Here is a 17,274-nt window from a genome sequence, read left to right on the forward strand (position 1 = left end):
AACTGAAAAGGTATGGAGACAGGACACATCCCTGATGTACTCCTTTCCTGATTTTGAAGCCTGCATTGTTTCCCTGCTCTTTATTGAGGAAAGCCTTCTGGTCCAAGTACAGGTTCTACATATTGTTGTTGTTTTATGTGCCGTCAAGTCCCCTGCTACTCATAGCAACCCTATGTACAGCAGCTCTGAAGCCAGCCCTGTCCTGAGCCAGTCTCACTGGTCCCGTTGCACCTACCCTCATTGCCCTAGTTACTGCATCAATTCATTTCAGCTGAAGTCTTCCTCTCCTGCACTGTCCCTTCACCCTTGTGAGCATGATATCCTTCTCCAGAGATCAGTCCCTCCAGGGCCACATGCCAAAAGTATGTGAGATGGAGCTTCAAAATCCCAGCCTCCAAGGTGATATACTTGGTTTCACCTTCTGCAAGACAGATCTATTTGTTTTCTTGACAGTCCATGGAAGATTCAAGACTCTTCTCCAGCACCTATTCTGGGGTCCCCATTCTCTCAAAGTTAGTCACATTTTCTTGTGATTCACACAGGCTTTGTTTAGTCAATGAAACACAGAAAGACACTCCTCTGGCACTCCTTTGCTTTCCACCAAGATCCATATGACATTGGTGATAATGTCTCTAGTGCCACAGCCTCTCTATAGCATCTAACATCATGATAAGTGAAGCGAAAACTGAAATTGTTGATGATTTAATCTAACTTGGATTCACAATCAACACTCTTGGCACCAAGAGTCAAGAAATTAAAAGACGTATTGCATTGAGTAAATCTGCTGTCAAGGATCTCTCTAAGGTGCTAAGGAGCAATGATGTCAATTTAAAGACTAAGGTACATCAAATTAAAGTCATCATGGTCTTTTCAATCACTTATACATTTGAAAGTTGGACAATGACTAAGGATTACAGAAGAATCCTTGATGCCTTTGAGTTGTGGTGTTGGAGAAGAGTACTGATTGTCTTATAGACTGCCAAAAGAATAAACAAATGTGACTTGGAGAAAGTGCAGACATGGTGTTCCTTGGAGGCAAGGAGGGTGAAGCTTTGTTTCACCTATTTCGGGCATGTTGTTAAGAGGGGCTGGTCCTTGGAGAAGGACATCATAGTTATAAGGGTGGAGGGTCAGTGTCAGAGAAAAAGACCCTCAATGAGATGGCTTGACAGTCACTGCAACAGTGGGCTTATGAAGATAGGGCAGGGGTCAGATCCATTGTTCAGGAGGTTGCTATGAGTCCTAATCAATTCAATAGTAACTAACAGCATCAGCATTATTAACAATATATTTGTTAAGTTTTAAGATTTTCATCTGGTAGATGAAAATTTGTATTAAGAATAGTTGCAATAAATTTACATTTATTGTATCAAGCATTTTCATAGAACAGCCTAAGATTTCCATTTTATTTAGCAGCAATCCTGTCTGGATTGTACCAACAGACTGGCTAGTGCATAACAGTGTTGTCCAACAAGGCAAAGTTCAGATCTAATATTCAGAGTGTCAAGGTTTATTCGACAACACCTAACAACAACAACAACTTCCTGTCTGGAGGCAGGAAGTATAATCAATATCTCATAAAAATATAAAGTTTACATGCAAAATGGATTTTTAAATTAGTTAATGTATACTTGGACTAATAAATGACTATTGAAATAAAAAATATGTCACATTAAGTTGGCTATAGATCCAACCAACCCCAGTATTCATTCATGGAACTCCTCACCAGCATGGTGGCTGTGTACATCCATATGCCAGTCTTGACAGACCAGTGATGTACTTTAAATGCCTGCCTATAACCTCCTTTTTTCATAACATTTTTCAATTTTATTTTCACTAGTATTTATGGAATACCTACCATGTGCTAGTCATTGGGTTTACATCTTCAATAACTCCACTGATCCTAAGTTATTATGAATCTTTTTGAAAAGACTTTCTTTTTCTTTGTTATACTGATTAGAAGATGTTAGGCCATCAGCACTTTGCATTAAGCATTCACTTGCAGAAAATGAGAAGGACTTCAGTGTTTGCTGCAGAAGATCAAAGATTACATACAGACTTCAGTATGGATTACATCTCAACATCAAGAAAATAAAAATTCTCACAACTGGACAGATAGGTAACATCATGACAGAGCTAGAAAAGATGGAAATTGCCAATTATTTCACCTTACTTAGATTCCCCAATCATGACCTTTGATACTAGCAGTCAGGAGATCAGGAAAAGTATTCCACTAGGAAAGTCTGCGATCAGGGACATTTCCAAATTACTGGGGAGCAATGATATTAGTTTGAAGACTAAGGTATGCTGGATTCATGCCATCACCTTGCTTCATCCAATCACCTTCTATGTATCTCAGAGCTGGACAATGAATAAGGATGACAGAAGGAAAATGGATACATTTGAGCTGTGGCATTGGGGAAAAGTACTGAATATCCCCTGGACTGCCAAAAGAACAAAGATACGTCTTAGAGAAAGTGCAGCCATAATTCTCCTTGGAGTCAAAGTTGACAAAGATTCATCTCATATACTTTGTGCATGTTGTTAGGAGAGGCTATTCCTTGGAAAGGTAGAGGTAATATTAGTATAAGAGAGGAAGACACCCAACCCCCCAGGTGAATAGACATAGTGACTGGGGCAATGGACACAGGTATATCAGAAATGATGAAGGGGGATGGCACAGAATAGAACAGGGTTCGGAGTCACTAAGAGTTGTACTTGACTCAATAGCAATTAACGGCAACAGTAGCATGTTATTAGGAGAGACTCATTCTTTGACAAGGGCATCTTGTTTGGAAATGTGGGGGCTCAGTGTAAGTGAGGAAGATGCTTAAGCAGGTGGATTGACATAGCAACTACAGCAATGGGCTAAAGTGTGTCAGAGATTGTGAAGATGGCACAAGACAGGACAGGGTTCAGGTCTGCTGTCCGTAGGAGTCATTATGAGTTGTAGTTGACTGGACGGCACCTAACAACAGCTCTTACCATGTAGTCCACAGGGAGTTGCAGTCAACCCAAAGATTCCATCTCTCCTGTGGTTCAAATCTAGCAATGCGTGGCTCAGCAAGACAAAGATTGCCAACTCCTCCTGAGTAATTCACAGCCCATGCAAACTTACTGAAAGGTCTACTATGAGTCAATTCAGACTCATTTCAGAATCATCTCAGCAATGGGTTTATGAGGTAAAAGATTATAAACTATGTGCAAAGTTGTCATTTTCTGTTTATACATTTGTAATATCTGTGATGATTTTTTTTAAACAATGTATACACAATATTGTGTTAGGGAAAAGAAGTATGTGTGTCCTTGGAAGAAATTCTGACCTTGATCCCAGCACATACATCCTGTGCCAGGTGCCGATGTTGGGGTGGGCTCGTCAAACCAGCACAGCCTTGAGGGTGTCCTTCCCTCTGCACACAGGCCAGTGTTTGACTTGGGTCTGACTTGAGAAATGTCTAATGCTTCAAAAGTGCTTTCTTTCTTAGAACTAATTTTGAAGGACTGCAAATTGGCCTCCTAACATCTTTTTCACTGTGTCTACATAATTTATCTTCCTCCCCAGCTTCCACATACACGCTTATTTTAGGGTGGGATTTAGAAGGCAATGGAGTTTATGTCTGGAGTCATCTCATTTAGCAATACATCTTTAGCCAGAGAAGAACTATACTGAAAATTATAGGTAAAGTAAATGATCTTTTGTGTGTAAATGTTCCTCAGCTCAGAGTTTGTCCTAGCATGAAAGTCACTCTTCAATGCTAGCCATCAACCTCTTTCTCACAGTACAAAGCTCATGTGGATTGGGTACAAGGGAACTGAAAATGCTTTTATTCTGTTCCTTGAAAAGGGGGTGACATTTTCTTACCAATAATTAGCCCTAGTCATCAAGCAGCACAGTGTAAAGGTGCTGACACATTCCTCAATAGCGGTGAGTGATATGTGTAAATAGCATTGATTAGAATATGATTTCAAGTGAATGACGTGATCAACTCTTGACATAGAAGTGTTCATGCCCCGTGTCAGTCACTTGCTTCCTGCCAGGTGTATGAACCATTACCCCCAAGTGGGCTTTATCCAGCCTGGGTGCCTGCACGGTGGCTGTCACTTTACCTGCACAATGTCTGTTTCTGAAGACTGTTTCTCACCCTTACCTGCTCCTCCCCATCTCACCCCCACATTCACCTAAAGCGCCAGAGGCACATACTAAATTGGAACCAGCTGCACAGGTTACTGAGAGGAGGACTAGAGACCCCTTCCCTTCCTGCCTTCTCTGCTGTAGACATGCATGAAGGTGTTAGCGGGAATGAGCTGGAGAGGCAACCGGGCTGACTCTCAACCAGACCAACTTCAAACAGTCCTTTCGCACCTACTCCTTCCCACTGCCCTTCCTTCTTTACCCATTCATATAAGGAGTAAACATTCTGTTTGAGGTAAAATCTATCCTCTTGGTTTCCTAGCATCTGCCAGTCAGCTGCCTTGTTGATCTGTGTGTGTTTTGTTTTTTAATTGAGATTCAAATGTCTATGGCATTTGTTCTGTGGCATTTGTAAACTTCATATAAAATAAACAAACCCCGTTTTGTTTGTTCGTCAGCTCCATAGTTGTTGTTATGTGTCGTCTAGTTGCCTGTGGCTCATAGTGACCCTGTGTACAACAGCCCTAAACCCTGCTCTATCCTGTGCCAACCGCACTGCCTCTGACACACCCATCCTGATTACCCCGGTCAGTGAATTAATCCACCTCATAGAGGTGATCCTGCGCTGTCCCTCCACCCTCCCAAGCATGACGCCCTTCTTCAAGGACTTGTCCCTCCTTGCAACATGTGCAAAGTATGTCTAGAGATAGTGAAAAAGTTGAGGAAAGGCCTCTACATAGGATTCCTGTTGGAATTTTCCTTCTGAATTCTAGACAAGGTAACATAAAAAAGAAATTCCATCAATGCAAATTTATTGGTGGAAAGCTCATTGAGGAGAAAAGAGGACCTTTTCTGTGGAAAGATCTGTGGTAAGTCAGTCAATGTGGTAAGCACATTACATGTATTAATGTATGACATCCCAGAGCAGCTTACTATTTTATAAATGAGGGCACTAAAGTCCAGAGTTATTGGACTATGGACACAACTAGCAGACAGTAGAGCTTGACTTCAGACCCAGGCTGAGGTTTGTAGCTCAAATCTCATATTGGCAGCATAATTCCTTACTCCTGAGACACCCAAACTTCCTGTTAATATATAGATTGTCCTAGCTTCTTAAGGCTACTGCTTCTGACAGCAAGCAAGCCAGAAGTAGGATGGTGGAAAATATATCAATTACCACTTCAAATAAGTCTTTACATCTTTATTTTTCTCTCTGTAATTCAGCTAGGAAGTGGATGATTTATATGTGCATTTTTGGAATTTTTGCACTATCAACCCAAAGACGCCTACGTAACATGATCACTTATATTAAGCGTTCCATAAGAGAAAGATGGGCAATCTACACCCTTGTGATTTGCAGCCTCTGAGCTGCTCTGAGTTATGAGTCAGTTCCAACACAATAGCACATAACAACTTGCAATAGACCCTAGTAAAAAAGTACTTCTTTTTAGAAAGAGTACAAAATAATTACATTTGAAACAAGGATTCAGGAATTAACCCAGCATGAATAATCTGGTGGGTTATGAATGGACAATTTAATGGACTGTGGTATGATGTCTGGGAGCTCTTGTAGCTAAATTCATAGAGTTGAGCTTCTAAACCACAGGCAGCATTTCTTAGGCAGTTTGAATCCACCAGTTTATTCAGAAATTCAATGGAAGGGTAACTATGAGTCAGGAGCCTTTCAATGACAATGGTGTTTTATTGTATTTTAAGTGAGTATGGAGTCACATAGGGAGCTCTGGTGGCCAAATGGTAAGAAGCTGCACTGTAATCCCTAAGGCGTGTTACTCAAATCTACAAAATACTCACTCTTGTGGGAGACAGATGAGCCATATCCTCCCCAGCACTACTGCCTCTGAAAACTCACTGAAAGATTAGATCATGGGGGGGTTCTGACTCGATGGCAAACAACAACAACTACATGAAGTCATATTTTAGGCATGTGGTCAGGAGAGATTAGTTCTTGAAAAAAAGACACCGTGCTTGGAAAATAGAAAGTCAGTGAAGGAGTGCAAGTTTTCCAAAGAGACTGACTGTGCCACAGCGACTGCAGCAATGAGGACAAATGCTGGGAGATTGTTAGGTTTGCTCAGGATCAGGCATGGTTTCCATCCGTCGTACAAAGGGTCACCATGTGTCAGTCAACTCAATAAGAGCTAACAACAACAAGGAGTTCTGGTGGCCTAGTGGTAAGGAGTTGTGCTGTCAATGCAGAGGCACAAGGTTCTAATCTACCAACTGCTTTGCAAAAGAAAGACAGGAAATCTCCTCCCATGCAATTGTTGATGTTGTTGATTGCCTTCCAGTCGAGCATGACTAAAGCGACCCTATGAACAAAAGGCCTAAAGCCCCTCTACAATTATCAACATTTATAAAAGTTCATAAAGTTTCCAGAGGCATGTTGTTTAGGAAGTTACTGCCTCTGAAAACCTGCTGAATGGTCAGTTTTAAGCTGACAGCAAATAACAACAACAGTAACGTACAAGTTAAAAGTGGTGAAAGGCAAAGATGAAGGTAAGCTTTGAAAGCTCTGGTGGCCTCATGGTAAAGACCTATGCTGACAATACAATGGCATGTGATTCTGATCCACCAGCTACTCCTTGGGGGAAAAGATATGCAGTCTCCTTCTGTGTGATTTCCTGCCTGTGAAAACCCACTGGAGGGTCAATTATGAGTTGATTCTGACTCAATGGGACATAACAGCAGCCCTGCTCCCCTGGTAAGCAGAGTCAGCATTGGCCCAAGAGGCACAGATTATTCAAGGTGAATGAAGGAATGAGTGAAATGCAATATACATTCATGAAACACAACATGTGCTTTCGTATGCAAGCCAGTGTAAAACTTTTTTAAAAATTAAAAAGAAAAATCCTCACCACCAGGGCAATATCATAATAGATGAGAAGAGACTGACATTTTCAACAGTTTTATCTTATTTAGATCTACAATCAACACCTTTGGTACTAGCAATCAGGAAATAAAGAGATATATTACATTTGGGGAAAATCTGCTGTCAGGGACTTTTCTAGAGTACTAAAGAGTAATGATATCAACTTAAAGACTAAGTTGCCCCTGGTCCAAGCCATGGTCTTCTTGGTTACTCACAATGAATCTGAAAGCTGGACAATGAATAAGGATGACAGAAAAAGAATCAATGCCTTTGAGTTGTGATGTTGGAGAAGAGCACTGAATATCCCAAGGACTGCCAGGAAGACCATCAGGTCTGTCTTAGAGAAAAAGTTCTCCTTGGTGGCAGGGATGGTAAAACTTCATCTCACATACTTTGGGCATGTTGTCCTTGAAGAATGGCATCATGCTTGGAAAGGTGAAGGGTCATTGTGTGAGAGAAAACCTTTAACAACATAGTTTGACACAATGGCTGTAATAATGGGCTAATGTGTGTCAGAGATGGCAAATACAGAGCAGGATAGGACCAAGTTCATTGTTCATAGGGTAACTATGAGTAGAAGTCACCTTGATGGAATGTAACAACATGTGGGGTCCTGGAAGAGCAGTGGTAAAACACTCAGTGGCTAATCATAGTGGTTCAAACCCACCAGTTGCTCCAAGGGAAATAAAGTGGCAGGCTGCTCCTGTACAGATTGCCGACTTAGAAATCCTATGGGGCAGTTCTACTCGGTCTCACTAGGTTTTTCCGAGCTGAAATTAAGTTACTGGCAACAGGAATTTTAACACTGCCTGAAATCTGCTCTTCCTAATAGTTCCTCATTATCAGAGACAAAAATGTAAGGCAGGTGGTAGAAGTAATCTACTTGTGGGTAAAAATACTTAGAAGGTACATAACAAACTAAAACAAATCAAAAACAATTTCCATTGTTGAGCCCACCTAACAGGAACTCTTCTTGTATTAGAGTAGAGCTTTGCTCCACAGGATTTTAAACGGCTCATTTTTCAGAAGTAAATCACCAGGCTTTTCTTCTGAGGAACATTTGAGTGGACTGGAACTTCCAATCTTCCAATTAGCCATTGAAACTGTGACATTTGCACCTCCCAGGGACTCATAGCTGGCTCTGCAGGGAAAAAGTTCATTCTTTCTTTCTTTTATTTTTCAATATCCCCCTTTATACCTTAATAAAACTCTGTATCTAATATTGTGAGGTCAGGGCTATAGTCTCATACTCAACCCTCATTCCTATTAGTTGAAAATGACTCATAGCTGACCCTCCATTGGGTTTCTGAGGCTACAAATTGCAAGGAAGGAGACTTTCCATATTTCTCTCAGAGAGGCTAGTAGATTAGAACTGCTAAGAAAGTTTAGCCTTTGGATTAGCAGCATAACTCCCACAGAATAGGCTCCCAGAGAGGCCTATCGTATAGATAAAGAAATGTATTGTATCAATTACTTAAAACTCACTCTTATTCAGGAAATTGTTGAAGGTAGTTCCTTAGGAACCATTTGGGTAGTTGCCCAACTTCTTTGCATTTGCTTCCTGAGATAGATCTGAGAATTTAAAACAAAACAAAACAAAAAACAGACAAGCTCTGGGCTTTTGTACAAATTTGTTGTATATTTCATCCTTGAATAACTGATTCCCTAACAGTGCAATTAAATGAATTCTGTAAACATTTGAGTGTCTCTTGTGAACAAGAAGTCACACAGAGCTGTACTGATGGTGATGATTCAAACCAAGTATCTTTATATTTGGGTAAAGGAGCTAAAGAACACAGATTTTTTTTAATTTTTTTTTATGTGGCTCAAATCCACCAGTTACTCCACAGTGGAATGATATCTAATCTCCTATGTGATTTACTGCCTCTGAAAACCCACTGGAGGCTCAGCTATGAGTTGGCTCTGACTCGACAGTACACAAAGATTTAACAAGTATTAAGTACTATAATCTGTGTTGCTCTTTTGGTTATCTGTGACATTGTCAGTCAGTCTCTGACTGCCCACCGTGCTGTCTGCTCAAATATTCCTTTTCAGGGGATATTATTGGATCTAAATGTTGAGGCTGATGTTGTTCAGTAGGATGTCATTGAGTTGACGTCAAGTCGTAGCAACTCCAAATGACAGTAGCACTGCCCCATGATGTTTTCTAAGATTTAATCTTTACAGGAGTAGATTTCCAAGTGCTGCAGGCTTTTCTCCTATAGAGCCACTGGGTGGGTTCAATCTAGCCTCCTTTTGAATGGAGCTCAGTGCTTAGCTTACACTACCTGGACTTTCAAGTTGATGCTAATGTGATAAAATAGATTTAACAAGTGTTTCTGAAATTCTACTCTGTTAAAAAGTTGTACTTCCAGGGACTGTTCCAGGATATATAAAGTTGAGACTTCTTTTACAACCCCAAAGGAACTGCTTATCGAAATGAGAGAAAGCAAAATAAATCTTCAAAATTTTCTGTGGGTTCAAAATAGTGGTCATAATAAAACCTTCTGATATTAAGATTCTGTTGTTGGTATGGACACTGCTGTTGTTAGGTGCCGTCAAGCAACCCTATGAACGACAGATCTGAATATCACTCTATTTTGAGCCATCCTCACAATCTCTGATATACTTGAGCCCATTAATATAGTGATTGTGTCAATTCATCTCATTGAAGGTCTTCCTCTGTTTCTCTGATCTTCCCTATTTCCCATTATGGAGTCTTTTTCCAAGAACTGAGCCCTCCTAACAACATGCTCATAGTAAGTGAGACCAAGTTTCACCATCCTTAACTCTGTGGAGATCCTGGCTGCACTTGGTCCAAGTTAGACTTGGTTGTTCTTTTGGCAGGTCATTCAGTACTCCTCCCCACCACCACGACTCAAAGGCATTGATATTTTTCCATCATCCTCATTCACTATACAACTTTAAGATGCCTAGGAAGTAATTGAAAAGACCATGGCTTAGATTAGGTGCACCTTAGTTTTTAAACTGACGTCCTTGCTCTTTAGCACTTTGGAAAGGTCTTTGACAGCTAATTTTCTCAATGTAACACATCTTTTGATTTCTTAATTACTGCTATTAAGGATGTTGATTGTGGATCCAAGTAAAATGAAAATGTTGACCACTTCAACTTTCTCCATTTACCATCATGTTGGTACTGGCCCAGTGGTAATGATCTTTGTTCTCTTGATGTTTAGATGTAACCCATATTGAAGGCTGTAGGCGTTGATCTTCTTCAGCAAGTATTCCAAGTCCTCTTCACTTATTGGAAACAAGATTGTGTCATCATCATAATGCCAGTACAGACACTAAGTGGATTAAATTGAGAGGTGGTGGAAAACACCTATATTCAGAAAAGAATTAAGGCAAAGGTGATGGTTGTTAAGTGTTATCCAGTCTGTTTTGCCTCACAATGACCCATGTAACAGAGGTGAGGCATTCCATAGCATTTTCCAGCTGTAATTTTTGCAGGAGCATTGTCAGGTATTTCTCCTGCAGAGCCACTGAGTGGATTAAAACCCCAACCTTTGAGTTAGCAGAGGAGCACTTAACTCTTGTGCTGCTATGTACGGCTCCTTAACTGCAAAGAAGAAACTTTTAATTGGTCTCAAAGTTTCAGCAGATTTAGGAAGGGAAGGGAGATGGGAATACTGGCATCACTAGGACTGGTGTCTGCTCTGATCACCTTCCCTCCCCATGGGCATCCTCCTGTGTCAGACCATACTTTGGAGAGGTCTTTGACAGCTAATTTTCTCAATGTAACACATCTTTTGATTTCTTAACTACTGCTGTTAAGAATGCTGATTATTCACTTACTCATTGATTGTGGTCAGGGCAGAACCCTCCAGTGGGTTTCCATAGACTGTAAATCGCATGGGAGGAGATTGCCCATCCTTCTCCCTCGAACAGCTGGTGGATTCAAACCACCTGCCTTTGGGTTGGCAGTAAAACTCACTCAGTAGACCAGCAGAGCTTTGTCAAGAATCTTTCCTTCAATCCACATTGCTGCCAAGTTGGAACCAACTCATTGCTGATTCTCCAGCAGCTTTTCAGTGGTTGCAAATGATATGGGATGATAGTGCTCTTCATTCTCCCTTGAATCAACTGGTGGACTGAACTGTTTACCTTTGGGTACCAGTCTAGTCCCTTCTCCACTAGACTTCCGAAGCCCAACATAATCCTTAAATGTATCCTTTCTCAGATTACATGAATAATGAAGCTTAAATGGTTTTTTAAAATCTTTTTTACTCTGAATTATAATATTAGGACACAACTGAGTGTATAGGTTTTTGTTTTTCTCCTTCTTTTCCCAATTATAAATTAATTTTCATCTGCACTGTAGTCAGAACCAAACCATTACTGACTCTCCAATAGCTTTCTGATGCCGTAATTCTCAGAAGAGGCTGTGGTCCATCTTTCTCCCAAGAAGCTGCTTGTGGACTTGAACCACCAGACAGATAGTACTTTGGGGTTAGCAGCACAGCTCCCTGCGGTCTCTGCTACCAGAACGCCTTTATTTGCAAATGCTGTCACAGCTATGGTGCTGTTACTAATAGGACTTCTATTTCCTAATTAATGTATTTTCAAGAAAATGATGTTGGTATAGGTTCACAAATCCTAATTATCATGATATTGTAACTAAAACACCAGAAAATTTGACAAAAATCAGCAAACATGAAAGCACCACTTTTAGTAAGAAAAGCAGCACTCATGGGAACAAAACCACAGGACTTGAACCATCATTGTAATTAAATAATAACAACAGCAGCAACCAAAGCACATTAGAAGGTTCAGAAAGATAAATCAGCATAGATATTTCTCTGGTTTTTTTTTTAAAAAAGAAAAATTTCTTTTCTATTGTGATGAGCATAGAGTCTCTTAATCTTATAAGTGCATATAAGCTGAATTTACATTTTTTGTTGTTACTATAACTAACTACAAGTACATTTTTATTAAGAAATAATGTATTGCTGCTGAGACACAGCAGGAAACTTCATAGCAGTCATTTTGATATCTCTCCCCTGGCTGTGTCACCTATGTGGTCTGTTCCCTCCACTCTTCATCTTGTGATGCCACTGGATGCAAAAATCAAATTCCACTTGAGAAATGATGGCACAGGGAAAAAAAGTCAAGATAGAAGAGGAAATTCTTTAGACCAGAGGACCTGTCTAGAGGGAGAAGTAAGAACTAAAATTGAGAAAATAGTTTAAAATCAGGTGGCATAATATTAAAAATACTAACTGAAAAATTTATGTCTGATTTTTCTGGATAACGGGCAGCAATATGCAAGATGATTTTAGGCATTTTCTTGTCTTCTGATAAGATTACCTTTTCTATAAAATATTCACTCATTCACTGCCTCCTCTGATTTCAAAGACTGTAAATTGTAAATGGAGGAAACTGTTCATCTTTCTCCCACAGAGCAGTGGGTGGATTTGAACCACCAAAGAGGTAAGGTTCTTGAGTCAGCAGCACAACTCACTGGCCGCAACACCACCAGAGCTCCCCGTTGGAGCCTGAAAATAAAATGCCCTTTTAAAATGTTTTGAAAAAAATTAGGAAAGTAGAAAAAGTTATCCATAAAAGTGTCACAGTCTAATTAATCAGTCATTAAAGGGAAAATAAGTAGTAGACAGAGAAATCACTGAAAACTACCCATAATGAGAAAATATACCTGGTTACTGATAAATTATCTTGTTAATATTTAATATATTGGAGTTAATTGTTTAATCAAATAATTCTGTCAAATTACATACTGCTACCAAAAAAACCTGATTTATACAAGCATATAAAAAACCCAGATCTTGCATTTTATCTCATCTTATTACTATCAAGTGGGAATCAACTTATAGTTGACCCAGCAGTTAGTTTTCAGAGGATTTAAAATCGCAAAGAAGGAGATAGCCCATCTTTCTCTTGATTGGCTGCTTGCTGGGGGCGTTGAGAGAGCCCATCTTTCTCCTGATTGGCTACTGGTGGAGTTGATCTGGCACCTTGGGGTCAGCAGGGCAACTCCAGTTTGGACTAACCCAACAAAGCTTCCCTTAAATTTTATGCTAAGAAAATAAACCTGGTCAATTCTCATATACTATTACCTTTGAACTAGTGGGATGTTTTTAAGAAAGTGAGTTATAAAATTAATTTTCAAAATTGGAGGCAGACATAAGAACAATTCATTAATTGGAGACTTTTTTTTTCTTCTCCCGCCATTAGTTGGCATTCAGTGCCTTATGAAAGAATTGATCATAAACTGTTTTTTTCTTTAGTTTCTGCATTAACAACGTGGAACTGTTTAACTGTATGCTATTCAGGAATTTGTGAGAGTAAATTGATATTTTTCCAGCATTTGGGAATTCTCAGAGAATAGGTACTGAGTGCAAAGCATCATTTTCATCTCTTTGGAAAATAAATGTACTGGGTGGGGGTGGGGGGAGGGAGAAGTAACTGGTGTAGCTGTCATTTCACCACACTAGTAAACAGCTTTAGAGTGCTTCTCTGACATGCTTCATGAAGAAAATGTTAAAGTTAAACGTATGGTAGATTATAAAAGAATTTCTTATCAGTTGTGAATATATCTTTGGTTGCCTGACAAGATGAGTCAAATGGGTAGAGCATTTCGGGAGGGGCAGTGAGGAGGGGAGCAGAGACAAAAAACCCAACGATCACAGCAACAGGTATGGTTAACATATTGGGAGGTGGTCTTGGTTTGAGACTTCCATAAATTGTTTTGTTAATCTTGTTAGTCAGAGCTAAGGGGATCCTTGCAGAGTTCTCAGGAATTAAAGTATTAGCCCCTTGTCAAACTGTGTCTCAATCCCAAACAAATCTCCATGTGTGATCAAAACATAATACAATATTTAAATACAGTCATAGACAATGGTGTTTTCGGAATTTGAAATAGAGTAATTCTAGAATAAAAAAACCTATCCACATCTACAATAGCACATACAAAATTACTTGTAAATTATAACATTAAAAACCAAAGAACAATTACCTACAACTTTACAAAGTTCTAGATCTTACTTATCTATGTTCTTAACAGAAAAACCGAAGTGGGGGGAGGATTAAGAAATGAATCCAAAAACAGTCTTTGAGATGGCTACTTATTCACCCTCTACAAACAAATTCCATCTGATCCCTATGTGTTCTCATTCCTCTGTATTGACAAATTTGCAGAATCTTTTGTAAATGGAAGTCATTACCAAAGGAAAAGTAAAGACGCTATTCTTGAGAAGATGCCTAATAGAGTACCTTAATAGAGTACTTGCTGTCACCAGCACAAGTGTGCACAATCCAAGTGCCTCTATCTCCTTTGTAAACCTCTGGGGCTGGGAAATTCCTTTTCAGAAAGGCATTGGGAGAAGGCATTCTCCTAGAAAATGAAAAAAAAAAAAAAAGAAAAAAAGAAGAGAGCTTGGAACCAAGATAAAAAGGAAGAAAATATTAAAAAATTGGACATAAAAATTACCATCTGACCTGGGGAAAAAAGAGGAAAAAATATAAAAGAAGATTATGACTAATGAAAGAGGAAAAGAAGTAAGCATAGAATACCAATTGAATCTATTTCTACCCTAGAATAATTCAAATAAAAGTCAAATGTGATAGCCAATTCTTTGCCTCATTTCTGAGAATCTCTAAAATAATAAAGGGTATCATATTTGAATAGCTAATCAAATAAAATCCTGAGGTTGGTTGAATTTTTAAATAAATTGACTTTCCATAAAAAGGACTAGAAGATCATTCCAGAACATTGTATATTCTTAATGAAAGAACAACTGAAAATATTCCTCAGGACAGCATTGAGTTTTTTTTCTTTTGAACTTGCTTTTTACTTGGTAATATTATTGTTGAAAGTAACAAAACAATTCTGTGGTCTTGTTCCCTTTTCACCCCACTCCAGCCCCAAGTTTAATTTCCTTCTGCTAGAAAGGAGACTGAGCCTTACCTGGCTCAGCATCCATCCTTGTTATGTTAGGCATGAAAAGATGAATTAAGAGTGTATCTCTCCTTGATGGATAGTTTTTTCAATTTTGTTACATTGACATATTGTTGAATTTCCCTTAAATTTGAACAGGATTTGCAACTGGGAAATGTGTAATGATCAGCCATTGCATTAGCATTCATAATTATTACTAGTAATTGTTACAACAGTTTCCTAACAATTACCATTTTCAGCAATAGAATCTGGAGAAAGTGCCATTCATTTGACTAAATAGTATGGAGTTTTCATTTAACAAGACTGTCCAAGCATGAGCAAAAATGAAAAACAGAGAATACTAAATATATATTTAAATGCAGACAAATTCCAAAGACATAGTCGTTACTGCCTAGCTCAAATCAAAATTTTAAGCCGTTTACTTCCTTTATGTCTTCCAAAGAGTTTTATGTAACAAACTTTCAGTGTCATGACTAATAGCAGTTCTTGCCAAGGATTACTATCTTAAAACTGCTACTCAACCTTTGTGATTTGCAGTACACTTCTTATTACAGGATACATTATGCAGAAACCCTCTGCTATGTGATGGGACATGGCAACCCTGCTGTGAGAATGCCTATCAGCGCTTCTTTTAAGGCCCTTTCTCAATTGTCAGCAAAGTATTTTTTAAGGTTAAAAGGTGTAAAATTATTCTGAAATGCTTTTCTGACCTGTCGCCTATCACTGCAAAGAGCTATAGTTCATTTTTTTCTAAAATTGTATTTTTTTTGAAATGCAGTAATATTATAAGAATACGCTTTATACAAGGAAAATAGTTTCCTGAAATTTTCAAGATATTTTTTGCATGTCCTCTTCCCCAATAACTGCAATATTAATCATTGTCTTATGTTTAGAATTATAATTTACAATACTATTTTTCTTATTCTAAGCCTCCATTTCCATGGTGAAATTAATATAAATGACCATTACTTTGTGCATCTCTTTCTTCTTTTTTTCTCCCCTTTTAACTATTCCTGTTATGGTGGTGGTTATTTCATATTCCATAATGTCAAAGTCAAATTCACCACTGTCATGAGGTATAATCTCATTATTCAGAGGCATAGGGGCCGATGAGCTGTCATTCTCTGAGTTGCACCTGTGCTTTGATTGAAACCACACTGAAAATCAGCAGGAAAATCAGAAGAAGGTTTTCATTCTTTCACCTTGTCTGCTTTCATGGTTTCCCAAGCTTGCTTGGCTAAAGAATTGCCAGGCATGGTAAATCATTTAAGGTCAATGATCCTATCATTTTAGATCCTTGGCCTATGAGGCCCCATCCCCTATTTTCTATAGGGTGGAATTCCCAATTGTCACGAACTGCCTCTATTCCAGAGAGCTCCGGTGGCTTAGTGTTTTTGATTCCACTAAAACATCTTGCAGATTTTAAAAACCAGTTTCAGCCAAGCTTCAGAGAGTTTTAGTCCCAGATGTGAGGAAAACTACTGGGGCAATTCAACATGGAATGAAGATAGCTGGCCCACAACTTAGCATAATTTTGAGAAAAAAGAGAAGACTTTGTGCCCTAATGAAAATTAAAACTATGCTTAAATTAAGTCTAATGTATTCTATTTATAATTGCACACTTCAGTCATGTGAAAGAATCTGGGCCAGAATTGTGCTTCTTTTCTTTACTATTGATTTTACCCAGCTCCTCCCATATAGACTTGTATGGAATAGGTAAAATAGTTCTATAGCTTTATAGACGTTGACCTCAATAAAGAACATATATTTGATGAGCTTTGCTTAGACATTGGCCATGCTCTCTGATTGTGAGTTATTAGTTGTTGTTATGTGCTGTCAAGTCGCTCACTCATAGTGACCCTACGTACGACATCCCTAAACCCTGCTCTTTCCTGTGCCAACCTCACTGTCTCTGACACACCTGCTCCCATTACTCCAGTCACTGAATCAATCCATCTCATTGAGGGTCTTCCTTGCTTGCGCCATCCCTCCACTCTCCCAAACATGTCCCTCTCCAAGGACTGGCCCCTCCTTGCAACATGCCCAAAGTATGTCAGACGAAGTTTCAGAATCCTTGCCTTCAAGGAGCAGCCTGGTTTCACACTTCCAGGACAAAGCTGTTTGTTCTCCTAGCAGTCCCTGGTATATTCAACACTCTTCTCCAGCACTTCAGCTCAAAGGCATCAATTCTCTTTCTATCATCCCTAGTCACTGTCCAGCTCTCTGACGCATAGCACACAATTGTGAAGACTATGGCTTGGACCAGGAACACTTTAATCTCCAGCCTAACGTCATTGCTATTCAGTACTCTGGAGA

Source organism: Elephantulus edwardii, unplaced genomic scaffold (assembly GCF_000299155.1).
Source record: "Elephantulus edwardii isolate Elephantulus edwardi_28Jun2011 unplaced genomic scaffold, EleEdw1.0 scaffold00030, whole genome shotgun sequence".
In the NCBI taxonomy this organism is placed as follows: domain Eukaryota; kingdom Metazoa; phylum Chordata; class Mammalia; order Macroscelidea; family Macroscelididae; genus Elephantulus; species Elephantulus edwardii.